Here is a 17,347-nt window from a genome sequence, read left to right as displayed (position 1 = left end):
GTAAATCCCAAATAATTCTGTGCCAGCCTTTGTGAAAAAACAGACACTTCTCTTCTCTTGGGGGAATACCAGGTAGTGGAATTCCTGGTGGACATTACACACATATTTTTGTTTTTTTTACAAAAAATGCCAGAATGTCTTCCAAAATGGTTATAGTCTTACATTCCCATGAGACATACGTGAGAGTGCTGAATGTCCCACACCCTAGCTGACAACACTTGGTACAGCTATCCATTTTTAGTTTGGGCGTTCTGCTTGCTACATGTTAGCAGTCACCATGGCTTTTAATCTGCATTTCCCTAATGGATGGTGGGGTTAACCTTTTCCTACACCCATTTGATGAAGTATCCATTCTAATATTTTTTGCCATTTTTCTTTAAATTTTATTGTTTATCAGTTGCTATGTTTTATAAAGCTTTTAAATAAAGTAGCTACACACACTATTATTATCAGATATGAGGTTTTAAATTATTTTTCCTGGTCTGCGGCTCTTCATTATATTCTCTGGGGGAAGAAGCCATTTGAAGAGCCATTTTCTGTGAATGTGCACTTGCTGTGGATGAGTGCGGAGGTCAAAGGACAATTGCAGTGCTGGTCCTCACCTGGTGACTTGCTGGAGACAAGCACTCTTGTTTCCTAGTGTGGAGTACCAGGTGAGTGGTCCTGGATTGCTTCCATACTACCTCTCATCTCCCTGTGGGGATGCTGGGATTTCAAACACTTGCAGCACATACCCAGTTTTTCTGTGGTTCTGGGTATCCAAGCTCAGGTGGTTAGGGTTAGTGTTAGGGTTAGGGTCAAATTTGCACAACAAGCTCTTTTACCCTATCGCTAGATGTTTTTAAATATAGCAAGTATGCTACCTTCTGTTACTATAACAGATGCTTGAAATCAGCTTGTAAAAAAAGAAAGCAGTTATTTTGCTCCACTATTTTAGGGCCTTCCATCCTTGACTGGATGATCTACTTTGGGACCAGCAGCAAGACAGCACATCTTGGCAGGTAGTGTGTAGCAAAGCAAAGCCACTCAGTTCTTCGGTACCCAGCAACAAAGAGAGAAGAATCTAGGATCCCACAATCAACCTTGAGTGTACACACACACACACACACACACACACACACACACACCTACCTCCAGGGAGCTAAAGACTCCTTTCTAGGTCCCACTTCTGAAAGCTTTTGCACATCTCACTAGCAGCAAGAGTCTGCCATACATATGTCATTGGGTGACATTTACAGCAGTAGAGTTCAGGGACCATTGCTAGCTTTGCCAGTCATGTTTTTTGTGCTGTGTCTGGAAGTCTTTGGGTTGGCTGAGGCCACAGACCTTTCAGCTGTTCCTTCCACAGTCCTCTCCTTCCTGCATCTGCTGTCAAAGAAACCACATTCTTGTGTTTTGTTCTGGTTTACCCTGAACATTTAGGGTTCCTTCAAACAGGACATATTCAGACCACCTTACTCTATTTTAGTGGGAGGAAAACACACTTCTTGGAATTGTTTTTATCTGGGAATCTTTTGTTTTATGGTGTCAAAAATGTTTGCTTTCAAAGGAGGTCTGGAAGAATCACCTAGAGTGCTTTCTTTCTTTTCCAATCCAGGATAGTGCACTGGGAAGTGCGTGGTAATTCTAGAGGTTTCTTTCTAACATTCGCTCTGACTGGGCTTGGGAAATGCCCAGGGTTTTCATTTGAGTGAATCCCTGACTCGACATTGTGGTGTGTTCCTCAAAGGAACAAATTGCTGCACCATATTCTACTATCCTTCCAGCCTAGTTCTGGCCACTTTTTGGGAAAGAGACTGTTCTTGATCCTCATACAAGTGAGTCACTTAAACATAGATGCAGTTGTGCTCCCAAAGCTTGTGGGGGGGAGGGGGGGCTCCAGAAAACATGGCTTTCTTTCACATAGCACACATATATGTGGGCAGAACTGTGCCAAGGTGAGTAAAAGGAACATTCTCCAAAATCATATCCTGACAGCTGGTCGACATCTCTGAATCAGAACTCCCCCGAACATCATTGTTTCCCCAAACAATGTTTCAGGATCACAGCTGTGGGAAGACTCTGGGAGGTAGGTTGTGTTTGGCATTGCTGAGGTTTTGGTGTTGTGTGTAAAAACTAGAGAGATTCTTTATTGTATTGGAAAGAATTGGCAATCATTTTAAAGCTATTACTAAGAGGTGTAAGACATTTCCTGTAGGTATGGGAAGTATGTGTCTAATGAATTTACTGCTCTTTTCTGTGCATTCTCAGAAGTTAAGGACATTTGTGATATGGTCTGTAGTATTTAGTAAATACAAAAGATAATGAGTAGTATCTCATAAGGCAAAATGTCCTTTCCTATTAAATATTATAAATGAACCTGTGAGCCAGGCAATAGTGGCACACACCTTTAACCCCAGCATTCAGGAGACAAGGCAGAGGTAGATAGATCTCTGTGAGTTTGAGGTCACATTAATCTACAGAGCTAGTTCCAGGACAGCCAGAGGAGTTATACAGAGAAACCCCATCTTGGGGGAAAAAAAAGTGTCCACACCTTGTAATATGGACAGTGCCAGGGAGAACACACAGAGGGTGAGACCTCCTAGTGAGCTTGGAGAGGCAGAAGGTCTCCAGGTACTGAGTTATGTCACCTGTGGGCATTGCATGCCCTGTGGGGGAGCCTCTGCTGCTGTGCACCACGACAAGGGAACCAGATGGCACCTGGTCAAAGTGGGCATGCCATGAATGGTGCAACCATTGGTGACCCTTCTAAATGGACAGCCCAGCTGGGCTGAACAGAAAAGTGGAACCCTTTAGGGATGTCAAAGCCGCAGAAGCCCAGAACATGATGTCTATAGCTTTGAGCACCTGGAACTGCACAGGTTCACTGTGGGTACTTCTGACACCTCATGATGAGGACCAGTACATGGCTGCAGCAGCTGCTCATTGCAGGCCAGGCTGGAAACCCACATCTGGTAGCACTGAAAACAGATGTGCTGCTCCCTGGGCTCATCTGCAGCTTTCCCAGCATCTTCTGGAACTCGTGGGTTCTGTGAGACACAGTTATATACCCTGAAGGCTATTCACCTTTCTCTTCATTAAAGTGTTCCATGGGGTTAAGAAAGCTGTGGCTAAATGTTTGCACAGCTGCCCAGTTTCCCAGATGAATGCTATGCATATGACCATCATACCTAGACAGGACTTGTCACTGTCACTCAGATCTGTTCCCACTACTGAAGGGAAAGTACTGAGTGTGCTCTCACTGAGTGACTGGTGTCTGTAGTGCTGTGGGGAATGTCAGACAGCTGAGGTAGCTCTTGTCTAGCCAATCTTAGAATCTGGGAGCCTTCCCCAAGACCAGGTGTCAGGGTGGAAACTTAGCGATGGACCGAGGAAGCACCCACGTAAGTTAGAGAGTGCATTACATTTCGGTAGCCCAGTGTCGAGGGTTTTACTACTCACACAGCCTTCAGTATTCTTACTGCTCATTTCCTTAAGAAGTGTCTCTGCGTGCAGGCTCAGTATTGGCCATTTCCTTCCTGATTCATTCATATGTGGATTTGAGGATGACAAAAACCTCTTTAAATATCGTTTACCATAGGCCAAAGTATGCACACCAGGGGTGGGGCTCTGCTCACCACAGAGGGGTGCTTGCTCACTAGCACTTTGAGGGTCATAATCTTTCTGGTCAGTTTCTCCTCAGAAAAAGTTCTGAAACCAAAATAGGAGCCTGCAACAGAAATGTGAGTACCAGGGATAGAGCAAATGTGGCCTGTGGCCCTCTCAGAACGTACAGTACATATGTACACTTCTCTTCAACCTTTTGTCATCAGTTTCTTCATCCCTAAAATGGGAATAATACCACATTGTTAGAGAGTTTTGAGAAATGAATGACACATGAGACAACTGAATAAAACATTCACTCTCTCGTTTCCTGTTGCTGCACTGACAATAAATTGAGATTATTTCATTCCACAGTTGTAATAAAGTGTCCAGGCTACCAGTAGCACAGGTGTCTATGAAGGAGTAAACCCAAAACTGTGCAAGTGTTTCATGTAATTGTTAGCAGCATCATCCTGCTGCCTTCTTCAAAGAGACTATGACTAAGAAGGATGCTAAATAAAGTTGTTTATTGCAGTCAGCTGAGCAAGCAAGGCCTTATCTCCCCAGGAATCAGGGAGCAAGCAGACAGACATTCCCACCCATAACCACTCTCTCAGTGAAGATCTCAGGATAGAAAACTGCTGCTGCTGGCCAGATGGTGAGCTCTGTGAATAATGCCCAGCCTTTTACACTGCCCCCTTTGGTATTCCCCTGGTAGGTAGGGGGCTGGCATTTGCATCTCAAGTTTCTGATTTTAAGTGTGCCACTTCCCTGGGTGAGTTGTGCCAGTGGACAGTTATTACCTTTTGAAGCATGTGGGTATAGTGGAAATAGCAAGTATCATGTACATTTGGTGTAGCTGTGGTGACAAGCTGACAGCAGGAAGGTCACATGTTCCAGAGCAGCTGAGCTTTGTAGCAAGCTGAGGCCAACATTGGCTGCATAGTGAGTCCCCACCTGACTCAAGATTCTCTTCAGAGAAATAAATACACAGACTGGAGAGATGGCTCAAGGGTTAGGGGAGCTTGGCTCTTCTAAAAAATCAAATCTGAGTTCCATTCCCAGCACCCACATTAGGCAGCTCACAATGATTGTAGCTCCAGAGATTCCAGTGCCTTCTTTTGCTCCCCAACATACACACACACACACACACACACACACACACACACACACATCTACACACATATATTCACACACATTAGATGGTCCTACTGAGTCAGCAGCAATGACTTGAGTGTGCTACAGACAGTCTGTGGTCTAAGGATTGGTGGTGTTAGATGTCCGTAGCAGAAGGAGCAAATCCTTGAAGAGTTTTGTAGGGTGCCCGCACAGGTTGTTCCTTCATCAGTGATCTAAAGGTGACATCAGTTGGTGATTTGGATCATGGCTCCCTTCTTTGTATATCTGAGAATCATGGGAAGGAGGGAGAGAAATAGGGAATGATGACGCAGTTGGACGGCAGGCCTCTGTACTGAGGGATTTGAACCACATCCACAGACTAGAAAGCTGTCCTGTCAACACATAGTCACCCCTGCCATGTGTGGCAGCTGGCATTTCAGTTCATTCTAATTGAGTCATCCAGTGCCACTAGCCATAATTTCAAATGCCACAGCATTACCTAGGAAGGACTGTTCTGTAGACACATCGGAGGGCAAGAGGGGAAATCAGTCCATTGGGGAGCAGTAGGGTAGGAAAAGAAGGCCTGATGGGAAAGGAAGAGGCTGCCTTGCTAACACAGGGTTGTTGGGAAAGAAGGGAGGGGTAATCTCAAGGAGTAGTAGCTGGCTTGTTTTAGATTTAAGCTGTTAGAACCTTCCAGAAGAAATGTCCCCTGAGCTCTGTGGATGCTGATACAGACTCGGGAGGTAGCAGCACAAGTGGGAAGGGTGTGGAGCTGACCCACAGGAAGAAAAGTAGCTAACACAGTTTTAAAAAGAATGCCCAGTAGCTATGGCAACCAGGAGGGTTGTAGAAAGCAGTTTGAATTGACTTATTTTCTCTCCTGAGGTTTCCAGCAACTGTATCAAGAGCCACAGAGCAAATGGGTATAAGAGTCAACTCTATACAAGGCCAGCCTGAGCTACAGAATGAGTTCCAAGATGAGCAAGGATACACAGAGAAACCCTGTCTCAAAAAATCAAAACAAACAGAACAAGTTAACTCTAAATCAAGTCCAAAGTGTTGTTGAGAGAAGTGAGACATTTAGATGCCTTAATAAATACACACATTCTGTGTGCTTCTGCCGTCTGGTGGAATGTGTACATATGGCCATTTTGAATGTGTTCTAGAATACACAAAGGTTAGCTGTAGCTTAGGAAAAAACTGCCTTGTGAACAACTCCCAAACAAACCTCATCCTCCACTTTGGCTGCCATGTGAGTGTGAACTAAGAGCTTCCTGTTATACTGTTTGCACGTGTGTATCTGTATCTGTGTGTGTGAACAACACAGCCTGACATCAGAGGCTACCGTGGTAACGAGAGATGGAATCTCAGACCTGAACCATCCCTCACTTGTTACTCTCACAATACAATTTAATAGCAAGGACATCTGACTTAGCATTATATGTCCCAATTTTTCATGCCTGGTCTTGGTTCACAGAGACCCACTCTTTAAGCAGTTTTTCTTGTGGTTCAGGATGTTCTTGGTTCACGGGAAATCTGCGTAGTTCCCATCAAATATGTTATTAACAAATGCTTTAGTATTCCTGTCTTCCAAACTTGTAACAAAGCAGTAGTTTGCTATATTTAGTCCTTAGCTGGAAAAAGTTAAAGGCAGGTCTGAACCCTGTCTATTAATGGGGATGGCGTGTTTCTTTTAACCTCTGAGCTATCTCTCCAGCTCCCCAAGGGTGGCATGATTCTTAAGTCTGACTCTCCTCTGCCTCACTGTCAGTTGCCGTGGTTAACATCTGGGTTTGTATATTCATATTAAGATAGTCTTTTGTCTTCTAGACTAACCTTGAACTCATGATTCTCCTGCCTCCACTTGCAAGGGTTTTGAAAGCTTCCTAGAGTCCCCTGGGAACCCCATGGCCATGTCTTGTTTTGAACAGAAGCGACATGCTCTTTTCCCACCAGACTGTAACACTTGTGCACCACAGGGCCAGCTTTCTGAAAATAAACAAACAAATAAATAAATAAATAAATAAATAAATAAATAAATAACCTAAACCTTGGTGGTCAGACCCAAAGAGGGCCCTAACTCTGGAACTAGTATCAACTGTCACACATACATACCACTCTCTCCCTAATCTGAAATCTGTCTAAGAGAGATTTGGGGAAACACTCTCATTGTTTCACACCTCTGTTAATAACCCGCTCTGCCTGTCTTATCATTACATCTATCCAAAATAACCCGATGTGAGGAAGAGTAATTGTTACTATTTAATAGTTCCCTGTTTTAATCCTTTTTTCTATAATGAGAATAATGCTAATATTTTCTTCAATCCTTTTTCAAGAGAAAGGACTTGTGATGGGGTGATCAGGGTAAATTTTCATTGGTTTGTGCACAAGTCAGGAATGTAGGAGAGTCATGCCTGAAAAGGTGTCACCTGGTGGTAACACGCCCAACCACCCACCTCCTGAGGTCCATTGTTCCTAGCAGGTCAGGTTTTGTCTAGACCTCTGTAAAGTAGACATCAGCAGAGAAGTGCACACAGGCCACACTTGGAAGGCCCCACCACTGTGGAATGCTTGGCAGCTACCACCCTGAAATTCTTCATACACACCTGGAGAGGTCACATGGTCTCATTGCTCGCTGGGCCCCATGAGTCTTGCCACCTGTGCCAGGACATGTTGATCAGGGGAGGAGGGGAATGTGGGGGAACAATCTGCACCATGTGGTGCAATGTGCAGGTGTACCCCAGGAAGTTTCTTGGAGACAATCACAAATGGAGGAAGTCAGGAATGTCATTATCAGAACCACTTTGTGTGAGTGCATGTGTGCGCGCGCGCGCGCGCGTGTGTGTGTGCGTGCGTGTGTGTGTGTGTGTGTGCGCGTGCGTGTGTGTGTGTGTGTGTGTGTGTGTTGTGTACATACATATTCCTGTGGTTTTGTGCATGTATGTTCATGAATATGTAAATGTATAGAGATCAGAGGTTGATATTGGATGTCTTTCTCAATTACTCTCCACCTTAATTTTTGAAGCATGGTATCTTACTGAACCTGGAGATCACTGATTGGTCAGCCTGGCCAGTGAGTTGTGGGGATCTGGTTTCTTCTCCTCCCCAGAGTTGAGAGTACAGACATACCTGGCCTTTATATGGGGAGCCAAATGCAGGCTCTTGTGCTTACTTGGCATTATTGTCTTGATCTTCTTCCAAATTTTTGTGAATATAAAACACACACACATGAAAGAAGGGTAAAATACAGGAATACTAAGCTATATATGCCTGCAGGTCCTGGGTCTGTGGTCTAGCTTTCCAGTAGTCTGATGATGTCTACCCCTGGATGATGGGACCTGCCCCTTATTGTTTTGGATTCTCTTTTCATCAGAGGCTGGAGCAAAGGTCTAGTCACCTAATTTAACACACTCAACCTTGTGTTAAAGTTGGTAACATATATGCATGAGTTGGTTTAGATTTTTAGACCACTCAGTGTAGTATACATCTGCAAGAAAGATCTAGGAAATATTGAAAACAAAATTAGGAAAAGTTCATACTTCTATATACAGTAACATGCCAATGCATTCCAAGCACAACCCTCTCATTAGAGCCCTTTGTTCAGCAATGTTCTAATTATCCCTTTATCTTTAAGCTCCACTTTCTTCTTTCCAATTGTGTCATTTTTCTTTGTGTTTTTCACGTGTACAATAGACCTTATTCACAAGAAGGCGGAGTCATGGACTAGAACAAGGCTTGAAGTACAAGGAAACTTAAACAGGATGGAAATTAAATAAATTCAAGTACCAGAAAAGTAAGGGAAAATGAGTCCCTCTTGCTCATCGCAGCATCCAGATAACACCATTGATTAGAGATAGATGATTTTTTATAAAACTGGTAGTGAAAACCTAATAAAAGTATGAGGGCTACTAGATGGGCAGCAGTGTGGGGAGTTTATATAAATGCCCTTGGCTTTGGGGGACTCGTGTTTTCACCCCAGGGGCTGTGCAGATACCTGCCTGGGGGACCTCATCCTGAGCTCTGGCTTTGGCCAACCTCACAGGGTTTCTTGCTTGTTTTGTTTGCTTTTTTCCCTCATACAATATGTTTTTATTGTATTCTTTCTAACTCCTTCCATATCTTCTACTTTTCTACCCATCCAACTCAATTTGATGTTCTTTCTCTCTCTCCGAAACTGCTAATCCCCCCAAAAGGACAAAAGTTAACAATGGCGTCCCTTTTGTGTTGGTCAACTGCTTCTAAGCATGGGCCGTGACTTGGAGTGTGGTTGATGTACCCAGGTTGCTCCATTGGAGAAAACTGATTTTCCCTGTCCCAGAGGGTATCAGTTGTAAAGATCTTCTCAGTTGAGGGTAGGGCTTTATGTCTGCTTCTTCTCCATTCTGGGGTTTTGGCTGCCTTGAACATGTGTAGGTCTTGTCCCTGCTGTCACAGTCTCTGTGAGTTCATATCTTCATCAGCCCTGGTGAGTCTGGAACACTGTTCCCTTGGAGACATCCTCCATTACTTCTTGTTCTTTCTGTCTCCCCTTTCACATAGATCCATGGGCCTTAAGAGGAGGGGTTTGAGAAGAGATTCCATTTCGGGCTTAGTGCTCGAAAGTCTCTCACTCCCTAAACATTGTCCAATTGTGGGTCTCTGTGTTAATGACCATCTACTGTTAGAAGACTCTTCTGTGATGACACTGAGTATTGCTCTGTGAGTATAGCAATGTGCCATTAGGGTCATTTTATTGATGTGTTCCTTTAGAAGAAAAGAGGAGTGGGTTTTCCTCTAGGGCCCATGACCTATCTAGTCTCAGGTTCTTGCCCACCTTATCAGTGTATGGTATGGGTTCCATCTAATGAAGAGCATCATAAATCCAATTTAAATAGTGACTGGTTACTCCTATAGTATGTATGTAATAATTTCACCAGTGTACCTTGCAGGAACCTCACTATTGTGGGTCCCAGAGTTCATAGCTGGGTGATATTAATTGTTACTTTTCTCCTCTAATATCATGTAGGGTGCCTTTCAATGCCATGAACACTAGTTAGTAAGGTTGAAGCTTTTAGTTGGACATCAGCTTGATGGCTCAATGGTTGATGACATAAATGGTGTCTTTAGCAGTAGGGCCTTACCATAAGGTTATAGAAGACAAGACCTTGGTAATATCCTGTGATGTTTTGGGTTCACTCCACATGACCTCTTGATCAATCACTCAACAAGATGTACCCTATTTCTGGGGCTTTGATTTGGTGGTATAAGGTGTTAGTTGTCTCCCCAAATATGTGGTAACTCCATTTAATTTTCTTTCATATATGTATTATTTTAGGGAGCTCCTATACTAGTAGTTTTCCATATGATTTTTCTAAAGGTCTTTGGTGTTAACTGTCCCTTTTCATGTTCCCTCCTTTGCCCATTTAATCCTAGTTTTATCCTCCTATTCTAGTTTTCCTCTTTCCACTAAAACAATATATTCTATTTCCTCTTCCTTGGAGACTGTCTCCTACTTCTGTGATTATTCTAAATGAAACACACCTACTTAAAACTTAAAAAGATAACATCCACATAAAGGAGAAAATATGCAGTGCTTGTATTTCTATCCAGTCTACCTCACTGAGATTGTTTTTAATTCCATCCATTTACCTACAAATTTCATAACTTTGTTTTTCCTAATAGCTAAATAATATTCTATTGCACAAATGTGCCACGTGTTCCCTATCTTTTTAATAGTTGTTTTGGATATTTTCAAGTGATTTTTTTTATTGTAGCAGAATATATGTGCATATTATTTTAAGTGCCATTAATGCAGTGCCAGTAAGTTCCTTTATACTATAGTGCAGTCATCCACCACCAGCAGCCATATCCCCAAATAGACCATCCCATTCTCCCTTCTTTCCACCTGGGCAAACTCAGTTGTGCCTCTCTGTCTTATGAATGTCACTATTCTGTGTTTGTTGTATAAGTGAAATTATACAGTATCTTTCCTCATGTATAACTTTCTTCATCAGTATAATGTTTCTGAGGTTCACCCATGCTTTAACATGTACCAGGTCTCATTCTTCTTAAAAGTTAAGTGTGTGAGTGTGCATGTATACACATCATTTTCTTATTACTTTTAGATTATCTCCAGCTCTCAGCTAGTACGAATAAAAAAGCACACACAAACACACACACACACACACACCATTTCTCTATTATTTTTGGTGAAGATCCATAGTAGATGCTGGATTATAAGGATTTTTTTTTTTAACTTTTTGAAAAGTTGTCACATTTTCTTCCTTATGCACAAAGGTTCTGGTCTCTCTCTGTAAGGAGAAGATTTTATGCCCCATTTCCTGGTCCAAAATAAACACACAGACTTAATATTATTTATAATTGTTCAGCTGATAGATCAGGTTTATTACTAGCTAACTCTTACACTTAAATTACTGCATATTTTAAAATCTATGCTTTACCATATGGCTAATGGCTTGTTATCTCATTTTCTACACATCCTGCTTCCCCAGCGGCTGGAATCTTCTCTGACTCTGCCCTTCTTGGCTTTTCCACCTAATCTTATCCTGCCTGGCTATTGGTTAGTCAGCTTCTTTATTGATCCAATCAGAGCATAATTTACAGTATACAGGAATATTCCATAGCATTCCCCCTTTTATCTAAATAAAAGGGAAGGTTTTAACTTTAACTAATAAAATTATGTGCAACAAAACAGTTATTAAGTATAAATTACAAGTAACAATATCCAATCCATTTGTATTTGGCAAAATTAGAGAAAATAATTATGTATCTTATTTTCATGAGTCTAAAGTTTTATATCTAATTTACTTTTTATTGTAACTAAGGGAAACTACAATTACAACTATTTAGCCTTCAACTCCGTCAAAGACCCCAGAAGGAAATAATATTGCCTTAGTAAGCAGGAAGTGCAAGCAAGTGGCTTGCAAAAAAAAAATGTGAGAAATGACAGAAACAGCTGGCTGCCTGGACAGTTACACAAGATTCCTCTGCAACACTGGGTCACCGTCTTTGGCCTACAGGCCTAGAATATCTGATATACTCTTTTTCAGAAGCAGGAAACTTTGAAGGACTGTCCTAAATTGTCTTGGCAAAGTTCAACAGTTGCCTTTCTTGGTACCCTGCTTGTCCAGTTTGGAACAGCTTACTATCAGCAGTTGAGGCAAGGGCAGTTTCTTGCCCTAATAGCTAGCTTATGCCACAAAGAAAGCAAACTCCATATGGAGTTTCTTCAGTGCCCATCATCTACTTCAAAGTAATTGATGCTGCCAGGAGCAGATATGTCTCAAGTTCAGAAAATTTTAAGTTATTAAAACATTTTAAATACTGTATTTTGTGGGTCTTTGAATTGTTTGAAGATTATCTATCTATCTGAAATATATCTCTGTATATCTAGAATATGCACACACACTATATATATATATATATATATGTGTATATATATATATATATATATATATGGTAACAGAACTCATTTTAAGTTTGTATCAATATACAAAAATCCATAGACTATAAAATATTTAAGAGTAGTAGTTGCTTTTTGGGGTTTAATAGTAGATTCAATAATTTTTATGTTTAATAGTTGCTTTGGATGTGTTTTCCTTTTTTTAGAAGATCTCTGAATTTATTTATTTTTTGTTTGTTTAGTTGTTTTTTTTTCTATGACCAGTAACAATTTGTAATCAGCCCCACTTAAATGAAAACAAACATTTGTAACCAATATTTTGGGAATGTGCATAGTTTTCTAAACTACTTCCTACTGATTGGGGGCACTGGTAATCTTTGGGGGACCCTGAGAAAATCAGGTAACTGTTAAGTGTTGGCTATAGTATTCTGTGAGGCTGGATCACCTCAGTCAGCATCCAGGAAGCTGTTCTGGATGCAGGATCATCTGGGCTGTTTTTATTGGTGTCTGATCCCCTTTCTCTGAAACACATAAACTTTTAAAGGTAACATATATATCTGTATTAATATAAGTATAGACTGTGCATTGTAAACAAGTTAGCCAAAGATGCCTTTTTGTTATGTGTTTGAGCAGGTAAAATATATATTACATGTCTTGTAGTTCCTCTAGGTTTATTTTTCCATGTCTGTAATTGGGATTTCAGGTATCTTCCTCAATGAAATCTGATTTTCTTTAACCTGGAATGAATTCATAGCCTCTCATTTCTTGTGAAAATAAAAACATAACCTTTCCCCCAAAGTAACATATCTTTCAACTTAAATGTTGTCAAGACATTTTTTAATGTCTTTTTAATGTCTTTTTAAATATATAGATTGGTTGAATCTAGCAGTTTCCATAATCTACTGTCTCTTAGCAGCCAAAAAAATTTAAAGACAACACAATAACATACAGAATCCAGACTCTCTGTGTATTTTCAATCTTTACGTGGCTTATTGTATTTTGTTTATTATTCTGTTCCTTTTTAAGAACTTTTTCTACCCTTTTTCTTTTCTCTTCCAAGTCTACATATATTTTAAAATACATTGCAACCTATTTAGAAGATTTTCTTTTTCTGTCTGAGTCTGTCTTTATTATGTATCTGCTTGAGCAAAAACCCTAAACCCTCCATATAGTGCATGGCCAGGAGATGTCTCCCTGTGCTGAGGCCTGTGTGAAACTGCAGAAACCTGTGATGCAGCTTAGCTTACTGTGGGCAGACAGTTGCCAGGAGATGCATCTCTGACCTGCAGCAGGCATGAGAGACTCAGGAAGCTCTTTGCTCCATTTATGTGTGTTTAGAATCATTTTTTGTTTGCTTTTGTTTGTTTGTTTTTTTGTTTTTTTTTTTTTTTTAATCTTCATTAGGTCTTATGTGGAAATCGCAGCTCTACACTGGGCACCATATGGGAACAGTTTTTCTGTCCCATCTCCCCATCTCAAATAAAAAATAAACACACAGAGACTTAATATTATTTATAAACACTTGCTCAATAGCTCAGGTTTACTACTACACTTAAGTTAACCCGTCTTTTTTTTTTTTTTTTTTTTTAAATCTATGCTTCACCATGTAGCTGATGGCTTGTTACCTCATTTTTTTATATGCCCTGCTTCTCTGGCGTCTGGCTGTCATCTCCCCCGACTCTTCCCTTCTTTCCTTCTTTGGTTTGGCTTTTCCAACTAACCTTATCCTGCCTGGCTATTGGTCATTGTACAGAATCCACAGCATTTCTATATCATTGTAAAAAGTTATTTCCCTTCCTGCTTTGGGATAGATTTACTTAGTGTAAACCTAAATGTGCTTTGAATTTCATCTCCACACTCAACAAAAGTGTTGTATTTTTGTATTAAAGACCATTTTGACTTTCAAGGATGACTCTGGGTTCTTGGCCCATTTCAAAAATCACTTTGGTTATTATTGCTTTATGGGAGTTTTTGTTAATATATTCTAGGTATTAGCTACTTATCAGACACACAGTTTTAAAATACTTTATCTCATTCTGTGGGGTGCTTTATGACTTTCTTGGTTATACCTTTGATGCCTGGTTTTTAGTTTTGATGTAGTGCATTTGCTTGCTTTTCATAGTTGTTGCCTGTGGTTTTGGTTTCAGATCCAAGAATAAACCTGTTTGATTTTGAATGAAGGCCAAGTGCCTTACATAATCTCAGTGGAGCACTTTCCAATGTTCACAAGTCTATTTCTGGAACACTTAGACTGAATAGTAACTAGTCATTTATGGCCAGTAAACCTGTTGGTATTTTTGAAGTTGATTTTGTGTCTTTAGTCCTAACCTCCATCATTAAATCTGGCTGACTCTGTTTTTGCTGCTGGTAATGGAACCAGGGGTCTGCACGTTTGAGAATGACCCCCCCCCGCCCCCATCACTGAACTAGACTCTTACACCCACATGGCTGAAGATTGCTCCTTGAACATAATGCTTCCAGCTTCCTCCCAGTGCTCAGGACAAGGACAAGTCCTTATCAGCTGTGCTTCCTCTAGTCAGCAGATAATATTTGGGAAGTGAGGGTAATGACAGTGATCTTGAAAGCAGACAGGGCATCTCCAGCCAGGCTGACTCCTCAGGTCCTCACCACTAAGGCAGTTGTGTAGTGCCTCCACACAGGCTTTGGCCAAACTGCAGCTTTACAGAAGAGCAGGACACAGGGAGTGCCCTCGGACTGCCACAGATGCCCTCAGCCTGCCACAGGAGTCACTCAGTAGAGAAGGAAAAAGGCACAGAGCTCAGCAGCCTCATCATCAGAGAATCTCTCATGACCTTGCCTCATCTATGAGGGAGATTCCTCCACTTTGGTAACTGGTTCTCCCATAGGGAGAGCACCCTGCATTGCAGCTCACTCATCCTGACCTGCTAAGGCCTGGCATCCATTGGTGCCACCCTCAAGGCCACTAAACCACTAGCAGTGGCAGGCCAGCTTTGGAGAAGGACCCCGATCACTTAAGGCAGAAGCTGAAACTGGAAGCAAAGGCTCCAGTTCTCCCTACCTGCGGCAGGGGCATGCAGCAGGCTCTCATTTAGTCTACCAATCAGTTCCAGGTCAAGACAAGGAGACTTATTCTTAGTTGTGAATGCTTGGCCTAGCTTAGGCTTGTTGCTAACTAGCTCTTCTAACTTAATTTAACCTGTTTATCTACATTTTCCTCATGGGTTTACCTTTCTTTCTTTCTATATGTCTTACTTTCCTGCTTCCTCCAGTGTCTGTCTGCTGGTGGCTGCTTGGCTTCTGGCCTGCGTTATGTCTCTCTCTTTCTCCTTTGTTCTCTTCTTCTCCCTTTTATTGATTCTTCCTCGTATTTATTCTCTGCCAGCCAGCCCTGCATAACCCTCTCCTGTCTAGCTATTGGCCATTCAGCTTTTTATTAAACCAGTCAGGTGCTTTAGACAGGCAAAGTGAAACAAATGCAACACATCTTTACATCATTAACAAAGGCAGCAAAGACAAATGCAACACATCTTTGCCTTGTTAAAATAATCGTCCACAATAGGAGCAGCTGTTTCCATTCCCATATCTATACTAGCTTCACCAAGTGCAGCCTTGTCCCAGTACAGACTGTGCCATGCTGGGGCCTGTGTTAGCAAGTACCTTTAGGTTGCTACTGAGGCTTGGTGACACCTACCTCCAAGCCACTCAGCAGCACAGCAGAGACAATAAGGGTAAGAGTGGTTGATGCCAACACCCTTGCCCCTCCACACAGCAAGAATCCTTTGCTCAGCCTGTGACTGCCTAGCCTTCCCCACATTCTGGCTGAGATGCCAGGCCAAAAGTCCTCACAAATCCTTTGTCCCTCTCTGCAACTAAGGTATAAACAGAAGCCCTAGGCTCCTATCTGTGGGACAAGAACAGATGTTCTTGTCCTGGGTTAGCCACCTGGGTTAGCATCTATGGTTAGTGAGTAGTGTCTAGGACACCTGTCCTTGGGGCACCTGTGAGGCAAATGACCAAGCCTGTAGCATCTCCATGTGGCTATGATCCCCCAGCATCCCCAGACCATGCTTAGTGTTTGCAGGCATATTTATGTAGGTGGTATGTTAGGAATAGAGGCAGCAAGAAGGCACAGGGCCCATTCCCATCAACAAGCTGCCTGCAACCTAGTGCTCAAAACTTGGCAGGCCCGGGTTCTTATCTCTTCACACATATACCAGCATTGATGCCACCTGTGTGCAAGCATGAACCTTAGCTGTGCTGGCCCCACTGTTTCTGAAGTTGCTAGTCAGCTAATTTTCTGCTAACATTAACCACCATAAATTTGTTTCCCCTGGTGGCCACACACTTCAGTTCTCTTTCCTCCAGGTCCCCTGCCATGGCCAGCTCTCAGAGAGACATTTCTGCCCAGCCTTCCTAAAGCAGTACCACCTCACACTCTTTGCCCTCAGTGGACACAACACCTGACCTCCTGTGTATGAGTTTCTGCTCTGTGGAGCAGACACAGAAGCCATAGGAAGGGGGTGGTGCATGGATCTCCAGTACAGGGGCAGAGCAGTCACTCCGGCTTAAGAAATGGGAAAAGCATAGTTGTCCCAGTAGTGGCTTGTGTTGTCTAGAACTTGGTGTCTTAGTTAGGGTTTCTGTTGCTATGAAGAGACACCATGATTGGGGCTGGCTTATAGTTCAGAATTTCAGTTCATTATCATCATGAGGAACATGGTAGCCTGCAGGCAGACATGGTGTTGGCTACCTCTTGATCAGAAGGCAACCAGAAATGATCTGAGTGTCACACTTGAGTGAAGCTTAGGAGACTGCAACAAGACCACATCTACTCCAATAAGGCCACACCTCCTAATAGTGCCACTCCCTATGGGCTTATGGGGCCAGTTCCACAGATGTATACATTTTTAGTACATTTTTTTTATCTTTATGTGACACACAGTCATCGTGCCTTTGTCCAATATATTTCAGTACATATATACAGGCAGTCATAAGAGCAGGGTGACTGGTATGTTTGTCACCTCAGACATACATCATTTCATTGTGTTGGGGACATTGGGAACCCTTTCACTAGCTGTTTGGTGAATAGTCATCTCATTCTCAAGCACAGTTTTCTATCCTGTGCTGTAGAACAATAGTTACTCCTTCTATCTAGCTTTCCCCCCTACCCTTTAACTAGCACTCTATCCTGCCCCCACACCCAACACCTTTCCCAAGCTCTTACAGCAATATTTTATTCTTGTTTCTTTGAAATCAACT

General features: G+C 42.1%; 1 protein-coding gene across 4 annotated transcripts in view; it reads left to right on the top strand.

The window, feature by feature from the left end:
* Nr3c2 (nuclear receptor subfamily 3 group C member 2) overlaps nucleotides 1–17,347 on the top strand; it is a 332,687-nt gene that overhangs the window by 304,764 nt on the left and 10,576 nt on the right. The gene's annotated exons all lie outside the window — the stretch shown is intronic.

Source organism: Phodopus roborovskii, unplaced genomic scaffold (genome assembly GCF_943737965.1).
Source record: "Phodopus roborovskii unplaced genomic scaffold, PHOROB, whole genome shotgun sequence".
In the NCBI taxonomy this organism is placed as follows: domain Eukaryota; kingdom Metazoa; phylum Chordata; class Mammalia; order Rodentia; family Cricetidae; genus Phodopus; species Phodopus roborovskii.
The sequence above is the reverse complement of the archived record's forward strand: the minus strand, read 5'-3'. Positions and strand labels throughout refer to the sequence as shown.